The sequence below is a fragment of the Lissotriton vulgaris genome, unplaced genomic scaffold (assembly GCF_964263255.1).
Source record: "Lissotriton vulgaris unplaced genomic scaffold, aLisVul1.2 SCAFFOLD_1023, whole genome shotgun sequence".
NCBI lineage: Eukaryota > Metazoa > Chordata > Amphibia > Caudata > Salamandridae > Lissotriton > Lissotriton vulgaris.
The window spans coordinates 721,942-744,399 of NW_028242519.1; the positions used below are offsets into that span (position 1 = coordinate 721,942).

At 44.1% G+C, this 22,458-nt stretch overlaps 1 protein-coding gene across 1 annotated transcript in view; it reads left to right on the plus strand.

Moving 5' to 3' along the window:
• Window positions 1-22,458, plus strand: part of KLF7 (KLF transcription factor 7) — a 200,631-nt gene that overhangs the window by 130,888 nt on the left and 47,285 nt on the right. The gene's annotated exons all lie outside the window — the stretch shown is intronic.

A 22,458-nucleotide genomic window follows, 5' to 3' on the forward strand; every position in this document is an offset into this window, starting at 1 on the left:
TGGAGCATCTCTTACACCCATGCAACCGGACACAGCACCCCAGGTGGAGCATCTCTTACACCCATGCAACCGGGCACAGCGCCCCAGGTGGAGCATCTCTTACACCCATGCAACCGGGCACAGCGCCCCAGGTGGAGCATCTCTTACACCCATGCAACCGGACACAGCACCCCAGGTGGAGCATCTCTTACACCCATGCAACTGGGCACAGCGCCCCTGATGGAGCATCTCTTACACCCATGCAACCGGACACAGCGCCCCAGATGGAGCATCTCTAACACCTATGCAACTATACACAGCGCCCCAGATGGAGCATCTCTTACACCCATGCAACCGGGCACAGCGCCCCTGATGGAGCATCTCTAACACCTATGCAACTATACACAGCGCCCCAGATGGAGCATCTCTTACACCCATGCAACCGGACACAGCACCCCAGGTGGAGCATCTCTTACACCCATGCAACCGGGCACAGCGCCCCAGGTGGAGCATCTCTTACACCCATGCAACCGGGCACAGCGCCCCAGGTGGAGCATCTCTTACACCCATGCAACCGGGCACAGCGCCCCTGATGGAGCATCTCTTACACCCATGCAACCGGACACAGCGCCCCAGATGGAGCGTCTCTTACACCCATGCAGCTGGACACAGCACCCCAGATGGAGCATCTGAACTGCAAAAACAGCAAAAAGTAAATAACGCGCTTATGGTTCTCTTTGCTGTTTTACTTCGCTGCTAGGAGTGAGAAGTGTTGGGTAATGGACAGCGACTCAAATACTGCTGTACTGAGCTACATTACCCCAATGGACGTTACCACCATCTGCTCTTTTGGAGGCACAGGGGCATCAGTGGTAGAGAGTCAACAGTTGAAATTAAGCAGTGGATGGGATTGAAAAGTGGCCTGGAGTAGTGCAAAAGCCCTGTCCTCAAAAATCGTCAAGGCCCATATGAGCCATTTGTAACTCACTCTAGGTCTTCCAAAAAAAGGATCGAAAATGTTTATTCATGTAGTTCATTGTGTTTACTTGATACCTTGTGTCTTAGCGCTTTCGGCAGTTATAAAATACATCATAATAATCACATACAAAAATATAAAACCGGGACAGCTCGTTAAAAGATTATTTAAAATCCATTCAAACACACTCGAACAAAACGTGTAATTGTCTATTGTGCAAAAAGAGGAAGAGCCACGAGTCTAAACTATTATCAGGTATCATAAAAAGAGCGCACAACTGAACACACAGGACTGGTAGATGGCGCACAGACCGTGTCAAGTACAACTTGCCTGGATGTGTGGGGCTGTAGGGTCACGGGGCATGGGTCATAAACGAAAGAGCGCTTCTCTTTAAATAGCATTCATTTCCAATCCAGAATCCAATTACAGTAAATAGACGTATTTAAATCCTTGCAGACTTCTAAAATAGACCCAGGGAAGTACGTATTCGGAGGCTGTGGCACAGGAAATTACACAATTAGAGTCCGCTTACATAAAATCTGCAGCCATCATCCACAAAGGTTGGATGTGAAACCACCAGTAAATTACATTCCACCCGCCGATCTAAGTTTCCCAACAGGGCAATAGATGGCCATTTGCTCTACAAGATATATTTAATCCCAGGAGTGAAGTCTTTTGAAAAGTAAGCCTAACATTTCAAAAGAGAATCTGGCCCAAGCTGGTAGCCAGTAATCAATCTCAACAAATCCAGCCAAATTGGCCACCAGTTGGAATGCCTGAAATTCAGAAATGAGGTTGTGGTGCACACTTTCCACTTTTTGAAGTCTCATCTGGTAGACTGGCGGTCCTGCATAGGGGGCCTTGATATGATTCGATCAATGTGAGCTGAGCAACGTACCGTCCTCCTGCGTTTAAGTTAAAATCTTTTTTCATTTCTTGCAGTACATAGGATAGGCATACATTAAGGCATACATTAAAGATCTTGGAGCACACATTGACATCTTGTATGACAAGGCTATGCAGTGTAAAGTCGCTTGATGCACAACATCAGACTTTGAGGCGCATGGAGGCCACATGAACAGGAGTTTGAAGATCTTAGGGTCCATGTTTAGGCAGTGAGGAGCTTGAAGACAGAGGTCAGGACATGTGAGAAGCTTGAGGTACATGGACGGACAGAGTGCAGAACTCTGGCACTGTAGTGAGGAGTTTGGGGTTTCAAAGAAAAACAGTGTAATGAGTTTGCTGTACATGGTCAGATTTTGAGAAGCTTAGAGCACACATGGAAAGGCAGTGTGAGGAACTTTGGACCCGTGGCTAGACACGGAGGAGCTTGAGCCACATGGCTAGTGTGAAGAATATTGCCAAAAAAAGGAGACCATGTAGGTTACTTTTAATAAATGGAGTTCTAGACATTAGTTAAAGTCCAGCAGTGTGGGGACAGACAGGTCTTAGGGCAGTAGTAGTTTGTATATTATTATGGCACAATGAAATAGAACACTTATCATATGTAACAAAGAACTTATTTTACAATAAACAAATCCACCAAAGATAAAAAAAGTGTGTATCAAAAAATACAGTTTATTATAATACCTCCCTTAAGGGTTACAATCTAAATAATTAAAATACGTTAAAATCAATTTTCCACATGGTGAAAGAATATGCTAAAAAGTCAAAAGAAAAAAGAGTGTGAAGAATAGTCAGTGTGAGGAACTTGGACAAGGCTTGACCTTGTGAGGACATTAAACTAGATGGACACACTGGCTTCAGACTTTGGAAACGTGAACAGACGAAGCAGCATGGGGGTCCAAAGACCGACAGCGGGAGGATTTTTGGGCACTTGCACAGGAAGCACAAGGATCTTGCAGAGTCGCAGAGCTCTTTAAGCTCCAGTACCCTTAATCCTTCACTTTTCTTAGGCAACTGACTATGTGCAATTCACCTTGCTGTCCAACCTGTTAAAAATATTAAAACATGTTTGTACCTTCTTATTGTGAAGTTATTGATTCCAACCATTGGTAATTTTTTTTTTTTTACAGAGCTTTATATAGCGCGAACTTGACCCAGTATCGGAGCACTTTACATAGTACCAGTTGCGTTACATGAGGACACATTCATTTTAGGCACAGGGAGATTAAGTGATTTGCCCAGAATCATAGGATGTTCAGCGTCATTGCCGAGACTCGAACCTGAAAGGACAATGACACAAGCCAGTGACAAATATGGGTGGAGAGTGGACAGGACTTCCAGTGCATACTCTAATACCGCATGCCTCGCAGAGCGAGCAGCGCATGTGTGCTGCCGCTAGGCTCGACCTAAGAAAAACCCCAGGCGTATAACGGCATAGTTTCAGTGGCACTGGGTATAGCAGGAGCTTTTGTGGTCCTCAGTTCCAAGCTGCCTTGTATCAGACTATGCTGAGATGTACCCATCAACAGTCATTTTAAAGGAGCTGGTCAGAGAAGTGGAAACTTGTCCGTTACCCAGAATTGAAAAACGGTTAGGAATATACCAAGGCCGGATCATTGCAAATAGCAGGTTCTGAACACAAAAGTGATCTCGATTGAGAGAATACATTTTGCCCTGGTTGTTGTTGCAGTCAACTAAAAGCCATCTGGCGGAGCTCCAACACGCAAATGCTGTTTTTGTAGAAAACCTATACACCGATTGACCCCTGTATATAGTGCTGTGCAGAAACCATGCGCCTTCCCAGAAGCACCTTTCTTTGGGCATGCCGCTCTGGACAGTTCTTGGCCGCAGATCCTGGGCACAGAGGAGTGGAGGGTGAGGGGGCGCACATGGTCAGACTAGGACAGGAAATATGCCCGAACAAAATGCCTCCCATAAGGAAATTAGATATCTAAAAAACAAAGTGGGCCACCTTTGGAAACTGGGACGATTTTGAACTTGTAAAGAGGCTGCGGAATCGATTGAAAAGTATGGGGACGTCATGCATGTGAGCTTGCTTTCTGTAGGCAATATTTGTGTTAACATCAGGGAAATCAACAGTAAAAACCACCCACAAGATATAAAAGAGGCCACAGACTGCTAAAAAAAGACCTACACGCTGATTGGTCAGACCAGCCCTTCGGGCACTGTTTTATTACCTTAAAGGCCAGTCGGACCCCGATGGCGCACATTATTCTGCGGCCAGTGTTCTTTACTGGCCATTTTATCAGTGCAACGAAAGCATTAGTCGGCCCCATTGAAATTCCAACCTGTGATCGCCTAGCCTTGGGAGGACATGCACACAGATGCCCTCAACAACATTAGGCTAGCTTGAAAGTTTGAAAGTACCGTGGACCCCTGCTCTCCTAATCTGCACGAGGTATTGCACAGGAGCACAGAGACATTCGCCTGACTCGCCCACCCAGCAGCGGCACGGGTGGTGAGGGCCATGGAGCCATTCCCATCTGTCAACAGGTTGGGGACTGTGTGACAAGAGTGTGCAGCATAGGATGATTCCCCAAAGGCAGCTGGCACCTTCACCACATGCCATCCACAACATTGGTGCATTGTCACCAGATTCAGCAGAAAGGCGATAGAAGGATTGGGTCCAAAGGGTGGAATTGAGAGATAGGGCTCATCTAAAGATGTATGTACTGGAGATAATAACAGAAGAGGCTTTTAAGTAAACATGTATGCAGTGGAGGTACAGCAAAACAATTTAGAGACTTTAAACATGTATGATCATATCAGGAAAACTTGACATATAAAAATGTATGTTCCGTGGGGCAAAAAAGGCACTGGCGGTCATTGCAAAAATAAATTTGAGATTTTAAACCTGCATGCAGAGGAGGTCACAGCAGAGGAAACTTGAGAATTTAAACATATGCACCCGATGGAGAGCATAGCAGAAAAAAGTGAGACTCTAAGCATGTATGCATCGGAAGTCATGGCAGAAGAAACTTGAATCCCAGAATTTGTGTGCATTGAACAGAAAGAACAAATGTGAGGCTCTAAACCTGTATGCACTGAAGGTAAGTACGTATATGGTATTTCGGCCAAGCAAACCTGGCCAAAGGGCAGCAGGGCACTGTACGTGGTCAAAGACAACCATCATAGCAGCAGAAGGAACTTGAGACTTTAAACCTGCATGCAGTGGAAGCCATAGCATAGGAACATTGAAACATGCGCATGAGAAGTGTGATTAGAGATGTGTGCACTTGTGAGCAGGATACCCAACGGTGGCAGTTCTGGGCTGTGCTGGATGCGTGTGCAGTGTTTTGGGAACATGCCCTGGTGTGAGCTCGGCAATGTTGTCCAAATTGTTCTGCTTGACCGACAGTAAATCTGGAGACCAATGAAAGAAGTGATTGAGGAGGGCGCAGAGACCAGTGGCTGCACGAGAGAGGCGGTCAAGAAGAAAGCTCTCAGCATTCAGGGAAGATGGAGGATCGAGTTGGAAGACCATCAACATCTGGAAAATGGGGAGAGACCACATTCTGGGTGTGCCATCAGCAGGTGAAACCTACAGGACTGTGGGGGCAGGTAGAGACCCTTAGTCACATACAATTAATAATCTGGATTCCCTGGCAGGATCTGACAGCAGAGTGTTCCTCCAGGGATGAAAATAAGAGAAAGACATTTACTATAAAGCACTTTAATCTCATGAGTCAAGCATTGTAGTAAGACCTTGGCATTGCCTAGCTCAACCGTGACGCCCTTCGATGGCTGAAAGGCTTTGCCAACCCCATCAACAGTCAACCGTGCAATATGCAGGTTATATAGGCAGAATTGTGCAGCAGGCACATTAACCCACCGTGTTGTCTTAACATATAGTCAACTGTGTTTTTAAACTTCAAAATAGTACTAAAAATTCATGCTATAAATACATAGGAGAGACAGAAAATGTAGATGTTTACTGAGCGAGGGTAATGCGCCCTGTGTATGAACGAGTGATGGGAGAATGGTTTCAGACCACTTCTCTTTGTGTGAAACTCCTCAAATGAAGGTGACTTTACATTGCAACCTCTTGGGCATGTGTCAGAGGAAAGTGTCCTAAAGTAAAAACAAGCTGCTGGTTAAAAATGTAGAACTACTTTTTGGAGACTAGCTAGTCAGCTCGTACTTCCTGCAGTGAAAATACATTTTTTTTAACATTTCACTTAAACGCCTCAAAATCTCAGATAAATATCGTATTTTTACTGTTTCGCTTGCACTTTGCATCATTTAGTGTTTTGCCCCGCAGCTGCACCGAGGTTGAACTGCCTGGACCCGGGAGCCCTCCCAAGGAAGCGCCACGCGCACCTGAATATGGCATTCCCCTCCCCGGGGGCGCGCGCCGCGTCTGGTGCACAGGGGCAGACGGCCCGGCTCTGGCGCCGGCGTTCACTGCTCTGACATTGCAACATAGTAATTATGATGTGAAACGGTAGGCAAAAAGAGAGACCGGGATGTTGGGAAATACAAGGACATTCCCCCTCCCACCCGACTGTTCTCAACTGCCCGCAGTTTACTGGGGAGAGTTCCAACACGAGGAATGTATACATGCTTAAATCATTATAGAATTACGCATGTGTATATTTATAAATGCGTACATACTGTATTTCACTAGAATGCTGTTAGGTTTCTGAACCTTTGTCTTTTTTCATTATTTGGTCAGCTAGAACTACACTCCTCTCAAATTGTATGTACTTTACTCTTCTGGTTTTCTGCTAACAGTAATATATTAGTTAGGACCAACTTTTCCCATAGAAAAAGCGTTTTTTGTTTTGCTAATAACTTTGGCTCCGTTTGATGAATGTTCATGAAATTTTCAAAAGTAGTGTACAGCTTACTTCAGCTGCTGCCTGGAAAGTTTCGGAGTAATTCGTCCAGCAGGGTCCAAGAAAGAGCGGGGTTCCAAAATGCTTTTACCCAATGCAGAGTCCATGAGGATTTTGCAGTTTTTAGATACGACTACAACACGAACTGCTGAACGGAATCACACTAAAGATTGCAGAATTGTAGATCTTGGTCTAGAAAGAGACCTTTTTGTAATCGTGTGTAAATCGAATCAGTAGTTTGAGAGTCATTACAGAAAGAAATGTATAGATATCTAGGGACATCAATCCATGGGTTTTTTCTCCCCAATTGGGGAGAAAAAAACCTCACTCACTCACACGCCGTACCATCACTGCGCATGGCCAAAGGGCTGAACTCATCGCTATCAATGAGCCAGTAAGTCAACGCCGTCTCTTCCTGCCTCAACACCCTACGCATGCTGCGCAAGATCTATAGATGGATCCCCGCCGGAATCAGGAAGACGATCACCCAGGCCCTCTTCAGCAGCAGGCTGGACTACGACAATGCCCTCTACGCGGAAATCACGGCCAAGCTCCAGAAAAGACTCCAACGCATACATAACACATCTGCCGCCCCCCTAGATAGACAGCGCCAAACCAGTGTCAGATGTGAGTTTAAGATCACAAGAATAAAACCACAGTTCACACTTTCGCCATTTACGCTTCCAGGATTTGGAACAACATCCACATCTCCATCAGAATGGCTCCTTCCTCACGTGATCCAGGAAGAGCCTGAAGGCTCACTCTTCAAAGAGCACTATCTGCTCTGACATTTAGTGCCCTTTCATAACCTTACTCTTGTAAATGACCTTGAATTGTATCCTGAACATAGATGCCAACACACCCGATTCAGGTGGGGGACTCAAGATTTTTTAAAGACATAAACAGCTTTACCTTAGCTTTTTTCTACTCATACCTAAAATAGTCTCCACTTCAGTGTGAGTCAACGAGAAAAATAAATGTCACCATTTTTGTTTCAAAATCCCCCTCTTTCATGTTTCCAGATGTTGGCATGTGTGCCAAGGCTCATGTTTACTGCTCTGAGATCCATTGCTCTTCAGGCAGGATTGTGCTACACAAGTACGTACATACCTGTATCGTGATGAAATTGACAGCTGGGCCTTCCAACCTGCGATGTATCCAATGTCTGGTTTTATTTCCAGTATGCATAAAAATAAACAATTTCATACATAAAGCACGCAATGCCCAAATTCTTGGGGAAAAAAGACCTGCCACTGATGTGTAGGAATACAGGTAGCTTCTATTAGGCTAAAAGAGATGGTGAGAGATCCTTTAACTCAAAATTTGTGTTAGTGGACATTACTTTTACCGACTTGTGGAAGTCAGAATTATCAGACTCGAAAAGATGAATAATTGAGTCAGTCCAGCCTCTATTCTAACCAGTGATTATCAGGTTTAGCATTACCAGATTACTGTATGTAGCTAACAACATCATGCTTCCAGTTTTCATTTGACGTGCAGTAAATTTGGTGGCCACTCTTGAGTTTGACAAAAGGATTTCTTAGCAGTTACATTTAGGTGAAATTATGAATGCAACTATGTCCACATGACATCTGACCTGATGCTGTAAGAGACCGTCCATCCACAGCTCCTTTCAGTATAAAAGAAGGAATGCTTTTTGATTCTGGCTTAACTAAGACCCCTCAGATCATTGCTGTGGTTAAGAAGGATATTTTTGCCATGAACCTCTCAAACATGTCTTCTCTTACCTGAGTTTCAAACAGATAATAGGACCTCTGATAGCTCTGATTCTTTCTAACTTATCGGTGTCTTACTTAAAAAAAAAGTCCAGGATTGGAAACAAGATCTGCGAGTGATTTGGGGTACCTATTTACACTATTTTGATTTCGACCCAGGTGTCCAGTTTGAGTGCATTGAATCACTGACCTGTATCTCTTGCTTATATTAGGGTACTACTAGAAACCTCTGATTGGCATTGGCTCTTGTCCTGGTGGCTGATGGAGTCTAGTATTCATCAGTTGGACTCCTGGGGGCATCGGTCAATGGGCCACGGTGACAAATGTTTAAGCAAACACTATAGTCCAGGCCTGAGTGAAACCTCTCTTTCGATCCCTGTGGAGTGTATTGGTAAATAGGGTCCTTGAGATGCTTGTTTTAAAATATACCTGGAGGGGGCGCAATGGATCCAGGTCTGACAGCTTGCCTTTGGCGGATCACCCCACCTACCTACAAGGGAATGTAAGAAGCATAGTGTCCCGCTTTCGCTGAGCAACATTGCTTTTTGTATTAGGGACATTGTTCCTGGACGCTTCGTTGCTTGCTGTCTCCTTCAGTGAAGTAGCCAAACACTTCCTGGTCGAGTAAAGGTTGAATGTCTTTCCTCTGCAGTGAGAAGGGCAGTGGGGAATGGTGCATGGTCTGTCCTTTCCCGTGTTTGAGGGCAGCCATCTTAGCCAGTCGAAGGTACAGGCCCCAGTATGTGATGCAAATGGTAAGGAAACACAAGATGGAGGCAGTTGGGCACGGTTTGGGAAAGCAATGGAAAATCACACCGTTCTAGAAAGAGATATATCCATATTTTTTTTTAAAGTTGATATTTTTCACTTCTCAAGGGGTCTGTGTTTATGTTTCAGAGCAAACTCCCAAAAGTGAGAGCAAACAAATCAAAGGTACATTTTGTCAGTGTGTAAATGGTGCTTGCTATGGACATCTGTGCTCAACCTGCAGGTTGCGGCTTTACATTTCAGTAGATGTTTTCAGAGTTAGTTCCTTCCAGGGTCAGTTTATTTTGAGCCAAGTCTCTTTGGCAATCATTTTATATATACTTCATTTTTATTTGTTATTGTACAGCGCTTATAAAACCAGGAACGCTTCACAGCACTAATCGCCGGTTTGTGACAAGCGTTGTAAAGCACGCTAGGGAATACTTCCCGGTATGAAAGTACAGCTATTATTGTGCATAAAAGCTCCCCCACCCCCGCTTCAGAAGGGCGGGCTTCTCCACACGGTGTGGGCCGTCATTACATATCTCTGCTAATTTTCCGTGCACTTTGTACCACTCCATCAGATCGTCTGCTTGACTTCCTTGGTTACGCCTCTGGGGTTAAAGGTCACGCGAGGCTTTCATTTATGTTGCTTTATGGCGGGAATAATAACCATTCCGCCTGTTGTCATAGTTTCCAAGCAGACACATGGGGGGATTAGGGAGGGTGGGATGACTCTTGAAGCATCCCAGCCTGGTCCCCCATTTTCCTACTCCCCGGCCCGACCTATAGATGATCAGTCTGCTGGAGTACTGCAGATCTAATACATCTCCTGTCAACAGACAGGGGCTCCTGCGAGGGAGGTATTGATTAGGAAATTAGCAGTCTTACTGTGAGTCAGAAGTTAATGACGCTGTGAGGGAGAGCACTTATGGGGTATTTACTCCTGTCTCTCACTTGTAGGAAGTGTACCCTCTCTCAAAGAAAAAAAACGACCCATCTCCCTCTAATATCTAATCTCTTTCTGAAACGATGCAGCCCACGAGCACGGTATCCACAACTGAAATAAGATCACACCTCAATGAAAATACATCACTTCTCACTGAAACTCTTATTTATTACCGAAAACATCCCATCTCCCACTGAGAGAACTGTAATTAGTGCTAGCTCGAAATATATCACCTCACACACTACTCATAGATAACCGCTCACTGACACTCTTATTGTTCCATAGTACAATATATATTTATAAATATATATAATCTCCCTATGAAAAATTATCTTTCACAGAAAAAATATATGCCCTGCAAATGTATCACCCGCTGTTGGAAAAATATCACCTCTCACTGAAACCATTCTCTCTTTACTGCAAGTAAATTCATCACCCATTGGAAACATGCCATCTCTCACTGATAAGAGATGATCTCCCTCTGAACAAGATACCATCACCATCTTTCACTGAACAACTAACGTATCTCACTGGCGAATGTATCACTCCTCACTAAAAATATATAGTCTCTCACTGGAAAACTTGTCATCTTTACGTCTAACGTTCACCTGTCACTGAAAAGATGCAATCTCCTATTGAAGTAATATAATCGCTCACTGAAAATCTATCATCTTACTGAAATGCATGCCTCTTGCTGAAGCCCTTGTTTTTTTCACTGAAAAGACGCTCTCTCTCACCGAAAAGATACAACAGAACCCTGATCAATTTGCATCTCTGCTGCTAATATATATGTTCTCATTGCAATTCTTATCATCTCTTCTCGGTTGAAAAAATACCTTACACTGCCGAAAGCACTTTCATTCTCACCAGTGCTTTGAATGGGCTGGTACTGAGTGCATGCACTTCTTTAAATTGAAAGGGAGAGTACATGCCCTTTTCATTACTGCTACAATCAATCTTATGGTTCTCATGAGCAATCAGGTTCTTTAAATAGTTAGTCCTTGCACTTCTATATTTGCATTTAAAGCCCTGATTCTCACTGAAAAGAAATACACATGTAAATGATGTAGGAAACTCTTGGTAAGATGGCTTTTGCTCTAAAACACAAAAATATTCAGTCCTCTACACATGGTAGAGAGGAATGCTACTAGAGTGTTGTTTGCTTTTTTGATCTCATGTGTATTGACAGAGGATCACTTCCATTTTTAAATGTGACTACAGGCACTTTACCTGTCTGAAAAACTTTATGGCATCAATTCCTCTAAAAAGAAGAACAGGAATTTGTGAGCTGTCAGCAACTGGCTTTCTTGTTTTCCATAGCTTGGACGGGCTGTCCTTCAAGCCGCAGCATTTTGTGTACATTTATTTCGTTGGACATGTGCTTCCATTAGGATCTGGTGATAGGGTATCAAGTAGTCTTTTTGTTCGACTAGAACCATTGTGTACTCTTTGATGTATAGGCTTTGCTGACAGAGGACAGTTTTAATGGTTAAGTTTTTAGCTTTTTTGTTCAGGAGGTGCTGCTCTTTGGAGCCTCAGCCTGTGATAGGGACAGGGTAGTATTCACGAATGCGCTTGCATGATTACTTATTTTACTTTGTTGTAATGATAACATAATGGATTTATGCCTTCCTTTGTTCATAAAGCCAAAAACCTAAAAGCATAGATGCTTTCTTAAAGAGGCAACTAAAATATTTTCCCTTTGTTAAAAATATGTACTTTGCAATATTTTGCAGTGTATGCTCTTTAAGTTCACCATTTACAATGCCAGCTTAATATTTTACTACTTTTCATATCATCCTTTGTTTGAGAGTACCTACTTACTGCAGTCTGTTTAGCAAAGGAGAGAATTTTGAAAAGGTAATAGCTCAAGATGTTTCTTCGTTATATGATTTTCTTTCTAGGAGAGGTGTAGAAAACATGCAAAAGTCGTCCAACTATTACCAAACACTTTCCTTAACAATAAACCTGACATATTTGGCTTTTCCAATGCTTGTTTTCCTTGATTTAGATCATGGTATAAATACCTGCTTCTGCTGTTTTAAGGTCCCATCCACTCCCAACAGATCATGAAAAATGTTGTTGCCGGCTCCATGTTAATTTTACAACAGAGCTGGTGCAGTTTAAATAACACCATGGTAAAATAATGAGCCTGCTTAACTTGTAAATTAGGCCCCTGGTTCATACTAAAATATTCATATGTCTGCTTAACAGACATTCTTTATCGTTTTAGATTTGCAGGCTCTGGAAAGGAGTGTTAATGTCATTTATTTAATAGATATTACGTCTCATTCATCTCTGGTGTCCTTTTCTGTTAAAGAACCATATCTTTTAGAGTTCTAATAAAAATAAATGACGGTCTTGATGCAACAGCCACTGCTATTATATAACTATGTCTTCTACACAATTGGTTTTTATCTATATGAGATTAAACTTATTGCTTTCATAGGCCACAGGGAATAGTGGAAAATGTTATATGTATTGCGAAAATAGAAAAATTGCCTCAATGCTATATAACACCTGCTCTCCAGTAGCTGGCATATTTTTGCAGTTTTATTGAAATGTACCAAAATGTTTGGGTTGCTAGAGTGCTGCTATTGAAGTTTGCATTTTAAAGTCTTGCCTGAGACAGCGCATGCACTGTCACTTGCTAGTCTATTGGTTCTTTAAAAATAAAAAAGGGCTCAGAACCCACCCAATTGGAGGGCTGGGCTGCAGATAACTTCCCCAGACTGAATTGAGAGAGGGCTAGGGAGGTATTGCAATGGAAACAACCAAACGCACAGGATCTACATGCTGCAGTAAATTTAGCATGGAATTAGGAAGAGGCTGGCTCTGACACTGATCTTCCAGTAGGGAAAATATAAAGTAATGTATATGTTGTCCATATTAAAAATGAATTATTTTCTTGCTTTTTAACTTTCGACTCAAACGGAGCCATTGTGAGATAGCAGTTCCTGCGGATGTTGTTCTTTCTACCCCTGCTCACTGTTATCAGAGAGACACCCTGTACACAAACAGAGTGCAAAGGAAACCAAACACCCCTGCTCTGCACTGCAAATAGTTCCTTTGGCAAACTCTGCTCAGTGTTTCTTGTTGGGAATCACACAATATTTACCTTCAGCCTGCACTGTGATGTTTGGCTTTCATTGCACTTGTGCTAAAGCACTATATGTTGTTGTTCACACCCTTAAACTAATGTAAAAGAATCAAAAAGCGTGTTGTGCCAGTCTTTGCGTTTCAAGAAACAAGATGGTTCATGCCACAAAGCCATGGCACACTGGTAGAAAGGTTGGTGGCATTTCATGTAACTCACATGGAGCCTTCTTTGCAGGTTGTGGTGGGCTGGGCATATGGAGCCTTCTGAGGCAGAGTGGTAGGGCGGTGCACACGCTTGTGAAAAGTTCTCGTGAGCACCGCCCTGTCCGATGTGATTCCATGACATGGTGGCACCGTGGGGAGATCCCGCAGTGTTATCAGCTGCCTTTGCTCAGGCTGAGCACTGGAAGTGGTCCAATCTTCTGTGTGATGAGAAGGTTGTTTCTGTGAATTGTAAATGAGACGTGCTTTTGTGTAAGCGGTGCAGAGTTGCTGTAGCCCTATATCAAATGCGCCCACATTAACTCATTTTGCCTTTGTGAGGGTCTTTGGGCGTGGCACTCCAGCAGGAAGCGACGTGTGAGGGACAGACAAATGTCTACTTAGCTTGCGGGTTACACAGGATGTGTTCTTCCAGGCCTCTTAGCAAATTTCTCAAGTGACTGCGAAATCAAACTATGAACTCCTGTGAGGGGGGGAGCTGAAGAGGGATGGTAAACGCTTAGAACTATTCTACTGCTTTCAGACCTCAAGATGACCCATGTAAGTTTCAGTTTTGCACCTTTGCATTCTGGACCGTAATAGCTCAGTTTCCTATTTGATGACTGTTGTGTTTTTTCAAGGACAGACAAAATAAATACAAGTGTTAGGAGGTCACCCCTCACTTACTGAACCCCCATGTATGGGGCTCAGTAACTAAGAGGAACGTTTTTTAGGTCGAGCATTTGAGACCTCTTGTATATACTTTAGTACATACTTATATGTGTATGTACTTTGTGGACTCTGGAGATCAGTCCTAGGACTTGCCTGCTTCCACTTTTTCTGTTCAACTGCATCTATTTAACTGTCTTGATAGAAAACGACCAGTAGAGGTCAGTGAAATACCAGAATTGCTTTCTGCTTAGGGACTTTCTTTAAAAAAAAATTCTGGCAACTGCCTCTATTTAACTTACGTGATAGAAAACAACCAGTAAAGTTCAGTAAAATACCAGAATCATTTTAGCATTCACTACTTTCCAGTCCATAGAAATTGTCTTCCATGAGCACCTGTAGACAATATTTTTTTCAAATCTTGTATTTTCAGGGATAAGACCACTAAAGACCCTGAATTTATATTAAAAACAAAGCTTTGGACTATACCATTTCCTGCTGAAAGGCAATATTTCTTTCCATGTGTTCCCATACCTGGCATGTCACACAATTTGGTTCTTACTTTCCCTCCTTGTTAAAGAACAGTAGATGTCTCAGCACCCAAGCTAATGTGCTGTATAGCTAAATACATGTAAGGTCCCAAAGGCGAGGCTGATTGCATTGCAAATGCTTGTTTTATCTTGCCTCTGTGAATCCTGTCAGACGATTAATGTGCTGCTTTTAGGCACCCAAAAAATGGTACTGTGCTCCTTTATAAGATGCCCACTTGTCACGCAAGTGCCAAATTTTACTGCCAAGGTTAACCCTTTTTCAGATCTCGCCTGTGACAGTGCATGTGCTGCGGGTTGCATGACATTTTTTTACCTTAACCCCTTGACCGCGGCAAAAATTCCACCGCAGTGCTGGCGAAATAATGAGTGGGTGGGGTTCGGACGGCCCCCGGCGATCATCCGCACACGCCCACTGTGACGTCGGACGGCCAGGGGCTGCTCGACGCATGCAAAGGGTTAAAGGGGGCGTGGATCCGAACAATTTCTTATCACTCATTGTCTTTATTGTCAGTTTTATTTTCTGGCTCCGATTTGGTCAGCACATGCTGGCTTCACTTTCTGTGCATGTTTCCCCTGTCCTGGCACTGACCAAGTACTGCCACCTTTTTTGGTAGTGTCCTTCAAATGTTTCTGCTCTCTGTCTCATCCTGTTTTTTAGGTCTTGCCTGAGATTGCTCATCTGCTGTCTCTTGCAAGACATTTTGTTTACACACCCATTACCTACTGTTTGTTGGCTAAATTGTCACTCTGATGTGATGCCTCCTAATTGGCTAACGTGCAGCGATGTCACTTCCTCTTCTTTCATATCAGCCTTCTGTGAAGCATGGCCTAAGTATCGATTGCTACATTTTGGTTAAAGACCTTTCGCTGCTCACGCTGCATTGAGATACTATTTTTCCTGTTGCTGTTAAGATCAAGATACATTTTTTCCTGTTGTATTTGTTGATTGTTCCCATGTCCTTATTGCTTGTTTGTCCATGTTGCTTATGTGTCCCTGTTGCTTGTTCCCCCTACCCTCCCATTGTTTGTGTTGATTGTTCTATCCCACACTCCCATTGTCTGTGTTGTTTGTTTCTTCCTACAGTCCACCCTTTTAACACATTCGATGCTGATGACGAACTCAGCTCGTCATCAGCTACGGCGCTCGTATGCTGATGACGAGCTGAGCTCGTCATGTAACGCGGTATTTTGAAAATAGCCGCACACAGCGGGAAAAGCCGCCGCAGCGATGCGGTTAATGTCCGTTGTTAATTGTTCCTTCCATTTGTCTGTGTTGCCCCCTACTCTCCATTAGAAATAAAGTGCTATGACATGGCCAGCACAGGTCATAGGACTTTTATTACCCTCCCGTTCTCCGAGTTGTGTGTCACCACCCATCCCACCCTCCCATTGTCCATGTTGATTGTACCCTTCCATTGTCCATGTTTCTTGCTGCTCCCCATCCTTCCCCTTGTTGCCTCCCCCTCTATAACATAGCAAGTATTGGCCGTGTAATCACACTTTTTTTCTTAACTTTTCAGCAGTCATGCTTCTGTGCAGTATGGGTAAAAGACATTGCCAAAGCCTTTAGTTTGCTCATAGGCGAGGTCTTTCGGCTTTGCTAATGCTTGTGATTTTCTGCGTAGTAACCATTTTGTCAAAATCTGCTACGTAATTCATTGCAGTATTTAACGTTCTTTCCCATTCGTGTACATGTGCTACGGTGTATGTGCATCTCACGCTGCTAACGTTCTAAGGTAGGAGTTGGCCATTCAGTACTTTGGGTGAGTCCCTCAACAGGCCATATGCAGTTGGTTCCAGTCTTCCCAGGATCTCTGTCTTTGGGCTGTGTGGACAAGCACCTGTTTGCCTAATGACACAAGTCAGGGTGGAGTTTTCCAACAGAATTCCAGATCTGCTGCAGAATGTGAAAAGCAACATACTCTTAGGAAGTGGAAACTCATCACCCTGCGCTGGAGAAGGATTCCAGGTAAAGCTGTGGTGAGACGCTGCGGACTCCCAGGAGATAAAGTACTAGGTGGATGTAGCTAAGGATGAGGAGGCAGAGGGGAGAGCACTGCTCCACACTCGTGGTGAAAGTGGGTAAGGAGATAAATGAACCTTTGAGACGAAGCGACTGGGTCACATCACAGTGGCCGGAAGAAGGGAGGTTACTGGATGTTCCAGGAGAGATGGATAGCTAAGCAGGGAAGGGGAGAGAGAATGTGGCCTAACGGCGGTCGTTAGGCGGTCGACCTCGTCTGAGCTGGGGAACCGGGTTCGAGTCTCGGCAACGACGCTCCATATTCTGTGATTCTGGGCATATCACTTAATCTCCCCATGCCTAACGAATGTGTCAGCCTGTAACGTAACTGGTGCTCATTAAAGCGCTCTGATAACTTCGGGTCTAGTTTGCGCTATATAAAACTCCACAAAAAACAAAAATGGGGCGAAGAATTGACAGATTGCGTGGTTTATGGGTTCCTCCCACATGTTTATGATGATTGCAGATGTACCATCAGTTTATGGCTGGTGTATGCAGGTGAATTATACTGTTAGCTTCTTCAACAAGGGTTAGAACGCAATATAAAGATTTGAATTTTTAAGAAAAAAATTACACTGATATTCTAGGAAGTTGTTCACATTCGTGTATTTCGTACACTGCAAAAAAAGCAGAGGCAGCTGTGTCCTCCCTTCATAGTTCATACAGTCATTGTCGACGTCTCATATATTTATTTTCTTGAGGTTTCTCAAAGCTTTCATGAGGCAGAGTTGGGATGGGAGGAATTTTTTTGCAGAGCTCCCAAGGAAATAGGCTGCTCACCGACCTCTGTTACTACACAAATCCCTCCACCTTTGTATATGCTCCATTGTGGAACACCTTCGCAGGCAAGGGAGTTCTCATTCTATCAGATTAGTGCACATGCATAATTATTGCCAATCTGGCTGAAACAGCAAAACGCACAAACTTAACAAAGCGTGTTTTTTCATGTTGTGTGTTTCACCTGCATAGCAGGTGTATGCGTCATTGCCGGATCCAATGTTTGGAGGGGGGACTGGGCTAACATCCCTAGATGTTATCCCAGTTTGCTTTAGTCACCCACTTTTGACAGTTTTGTAAACACCCTCACCACCATTTTAACACAGACAACCCTACACATGGATCATCCATGACTATATTCTGATTCACATTGGTTAGGCTAGAGGTTTTCAAGACCCTCCCCATCTGAGAAGTACCCATGTAGGCAAAACCCCCTTCTTGCCAAAGTTCAACAGATACATGTAGCAAGAGAAGGTTGATGTGTCAGCCTTCAAGGAACCCACCACCTAAGACAGTGGTGTGCCTGCCAGAAGGGTCAAAATAGTGTAGCAATCCTTACTTCTTTGGGTATGATTTATTAGAATTAGGACTCCTGTTTTTATGGCATTTAAGTTTTTTATTTTCCACCTGTATTTATTTATCCATGCATGTTTTTGCTCACTTTAAATGTATTTATCCATTTATATTTTGTGCTTAGTGTAAAATTGAAGCTGCAGTGGGTACGTTTCCAACTTTATGTAACCAATAAATGTATACTCGCATTGTAATGTCCTGCAGGTTCTAGCCATTTATAGTACATTGACATCATCTGAAAAATATATACATTTTAGAATATGTTAAAAACGTTTTTATCTGCTGTTATTTAAACTCCAATAGGTAATCATTTCTTTTTCGCAACTTTTCTACGTGTCAATCTGCACAGCTACTGACCTGTCCCTCATGATAGACAGTAGTGAGATTCATCCAAAAGAAACCCTATTTTCCATGTTTTTCCATATTTAAAAAGAAAAACAGGCAGGAAAAAAGATGTTTTTCTGTCTGCATTTATCTGTAAAAAACAGTAAAAACGGAAAACTGGGAGCCTTTTTATAATTCTAATACTTTTTTCTAGGTGACCTATCGGCTCTTCTGCCAAACCAGCTGGAGTTGTAACCAGCAGTTTCGAGAAAGCCATATAAACACCACAGTGCATGACATTTAGTAGTATCTAAGACACGTATCATTACGCAGTGCCTCTGATGCAGTTAATAGGTACATATTGTATACGCTGGATTAGAGGAGAATGTTTTTAAGCAGCTATACGGGTCTTGAGCGATGGGAAGACAGCTCAGGAATCAACTAGCCCAGCACCCCTGCTGCACCGCCAACAGCGGGAGGGCTTATTTTAGGTGTTGGACAACTAAATGTATTGTTTTGGAAGCAAAGTATTTGTATTAGAAACATTGTTCGTGTATAAGCAATATAATAGAACATAGGCTGCAGAACATATACGTGTGTTAGTGTTGAAGGCAACTGGTGACGAATTGAACTATGGCATGATAGCACATTGCATATCCTTTATAGGAAACGTACTCACATTTCAGTTGCGCACAATGAAGATTCAAACGTGCCTCCAACATACCCACCAGACCACATCCCCTTCTTGCGTCCTCAGTGTAAGGCGCCTTTAGATAGGCATGATGTACATCAAGGTTTGCCTTGGGTCGTACGTTGTAAGCACTTCTTGAGAACACTGTGAAGTGTTATAGTATGGCTTGAGAGTGGGCAGTGAGTCAAGGGGTGTAAGGTGCTGTTGTTAACTGATTCAAGTACCCTGCTCATAAGTGTAAGATCAGCTGCAGCATAGGTTCCAAGACAAGCACCACTCTTTGCTAACATCTAGTAGAAACTATGTTTGCAGGAACTCGTTATTCATTTGCGGAAGTCCCGTTAACTTTCTTCCTGCTTTTCACATTGTCTGGTTTCTCAACTTCCTCATAGATAAAAAATATCATCACGCGACATCATGATGCAATATGGTCATAAGGGGGATATATCACAACTGCTGAAGAGTGGCAGCTGGGTCAGATTGGGATCACTACCCAAAATAACCCCAAAAAAGTGGCCCACATTCCTGGGTTACATCCGCTCGTGAAACAGCATTTTGTCTAGTCTCATTGAGCTAATTTTTAGCATTTCCTTATCAGTCGAAGAGCCGGGTCTTCAGAGCCTTCCTGAAGGTGTTCAGGGAGGGGAGGGGGCACGTCTGATGTCAGTGGGGAGCTCGTTCCAGGTCTTGGCTGCGATGTAGGAGAAGGATCTTCCCCGTGTTCTGGCGCTGAGGATGCACGGGGAGATTTGGCTATGTTTGCCACCTGGTCGTTTTTTTAACTGACATAATCAGTATTTTATTGTCCTGGCCAGTACAAAAATAAAAAAAAATCACCTAAAGCTGATATTTTCTCAGCTGATCAATATGTACTTTAAACACTATATGCAAGGTGAAAGCATTGTCTAAAGCTGCTTTAACCCCTTCCATGTGGCCGCGATTCCCCTGGTGTGCTGTAAACAGCACGAACAGGGGCGGGCCGTGACGAACCCCAGCCGTCATCAGCACACGAGCATCGTAGTGCATGACGGCTGGGGTTCGTCATCAGCATGGAAGGGGTTAATAATCCGTGACTGATAGTTAAAACTAAACAAAGGCAGGAAAGCCATGTTAAGAAGGACTATGGACGTTTTTATTTATGTATAAATAATCCTCTTTCATTGTTATGTTTGAGCCTTTGCAGAAGCTTAAAACATAAGCGAAAAGAAGGTTATTTTTTTATTGTAATTTTATTTAGCTAGAACTCAGCCCAAGGGCAGCGATTATGTGAGCAATAGTCACATCACCCCTCCCCACCCCCCATAGGCCGGAAAGATACTGGAGCAGAGGTGCCAACTATAGGCCCTCAGCAAGACTCCTTCACTTACTCTCCCCCCTCCCCAGCCAACTATAGCCTCAGGGTGATGGCCTGGTAGGAGAGGGGAAAAGCCGCCTTCTTCACTTCATTGCCGGAGGTGTATCCCCTCCTGTTTTCTGCCTGCCTGCACCAGTGCTCGAGAGCGACCTGGCTCTTCCACAGAGACCCAGAGCCCAGATACCCCAGGGGTGACAGTGTTGCAATTTACAAGGCTATTTGTTTGTGTTCCAGTACTGAAGATCAAAGTAATTTTTATTTTAGTCCTTGGACAATTAAGTAATTTGCCCAGAATCACTGGACGTTGATCAGAGGCTGGGACTTAAACCCAATTCTATAGTTCCAAATTTGGCAGCTCTGAATTACATTCTCTTAATTTTCCTTGCTGGGTGGTCCCTTTTCCAGCTAGGCCTATGCGAACATACCCCTCCCCACCCCCATAAACCTCCACCCACACAAGCCTGAAAGAAACTGGAGCAGAGGTGCCAACAATAGTCCCTCAGCGAGCCCCTTTCACTTACTCTCCTCCCTCCCCAGCCAACAATTGCCTCAGGGCGATGGCCTGGTAGGGGAGGGGTGAAAAACATCAGAGTTGCTGCTGCTCCAGGGCAGATGAGGTGATGATGGGTCAATTGCCACTTCACCTGCCCCAAGCCAGGCTGCTGCACTCTCAACACCCTGCCTCACTTTAACAGCACAGGAGGGGAGTGGCTGTCTGTGCCAGCCCCATGGGGACCAAGATGTCTGAAACAGTGAACACAATACTGGCCTAGCGATGCTGCTGAAACTACCACCTCAGAGCCTATCTGCCCACATTACAATGGCCTGGCAGGGAAGACAGTAGGGCTTTGTGGGCCGGTTGACAGAGCTGGTAACAAAAACCAGCCTACAGGTGACTCTAATGCTGCGGCCTATCGCCCAAAGCTCGACGGCCCGCTTTCCTAATCCGAAGCTGATTGGCAGCTGGGCCTACGCTCTATGCCACAGTGAGATGTAACATTAGATAAATGCTGATCACCTGGTAGGAATAACTCTGTTGGGCAGCGTGCAGTTCTGACATTGGCGTGTATAAGCATTTCACTAGCCTGAGGAATGTTGAAGCACGGGTTTGGCTCTTTTGCAGTACTTGCGGTTGTTTTGTGTGTGATGCAAGAGGAGTTGGAGAGAGAGGAGGGTCACGTCTGACCTCACAGGATTCTTTCTGTTGGAAGTTGACCTGTATTAATTCAGGTTTCCAGTTGAAAGCAATGACCTAGCTTTATGAAGGCACTCAGTATTTTGATTGTTCTTTCCCATGAGATGCTTCCGTTCTGCTCCCACTTCAACTCAGAGAGGCACAATTATTCTTCCTTATTATTTACTCTTTTTCGGTTCCTAGAGAATATTTTTCCCAAGGGATTGAAATCTTGCTAAAATGTCAATGCATCATTTTTTGTGGAAATGTTGTGGAACTATTGTGGCGGGTGTGATACTCAACAAAGGGGAAATGATGAACTTTTGTTCAGTTGTTACTATGTATGCATGTTGCTGCCAGTTAAGTTCTGGTACAACATCCCCATATCCTTCAGGTCCTCCTCTAAGCTTCTTCCTTTTAAGAAAGAGTTGCAGACACACCTCTTTAACCCCTCCCCTGCTGATGACGGAACCGCTCCGTCATCAGTTACGGTTGGGCTGTGCTGATGACGGAGCGGTTCCGTCATGGCCCGGCCGCGGCGGCGCTGTTTTCGCGCCGGCGCGGCAGTTTTAATGAGCGGGGCGGGTCATGACGGAACCGCTCCGTCACCAGCACAGCTCAACCGCAGCTGGTGACGGAGCGGTTCTGTCACCAGCATGCGGCCGCCGAGCGGCCACCACGCCCACTTAGCGCTGCGGCGGAATAGCCGCCGCAGCGAAAGGGTTAAAGAACACTGCACCACAATGCATTAATCATCCACAATCCAGCTTCCTCTCCTGTTACTTGTTGACTGTATCCTTGTGTTTGACCACGTACAGTACTTTGCTGTCTTTTGGCTTGGTTTGCACTGTAGAAATATCATGTACATGC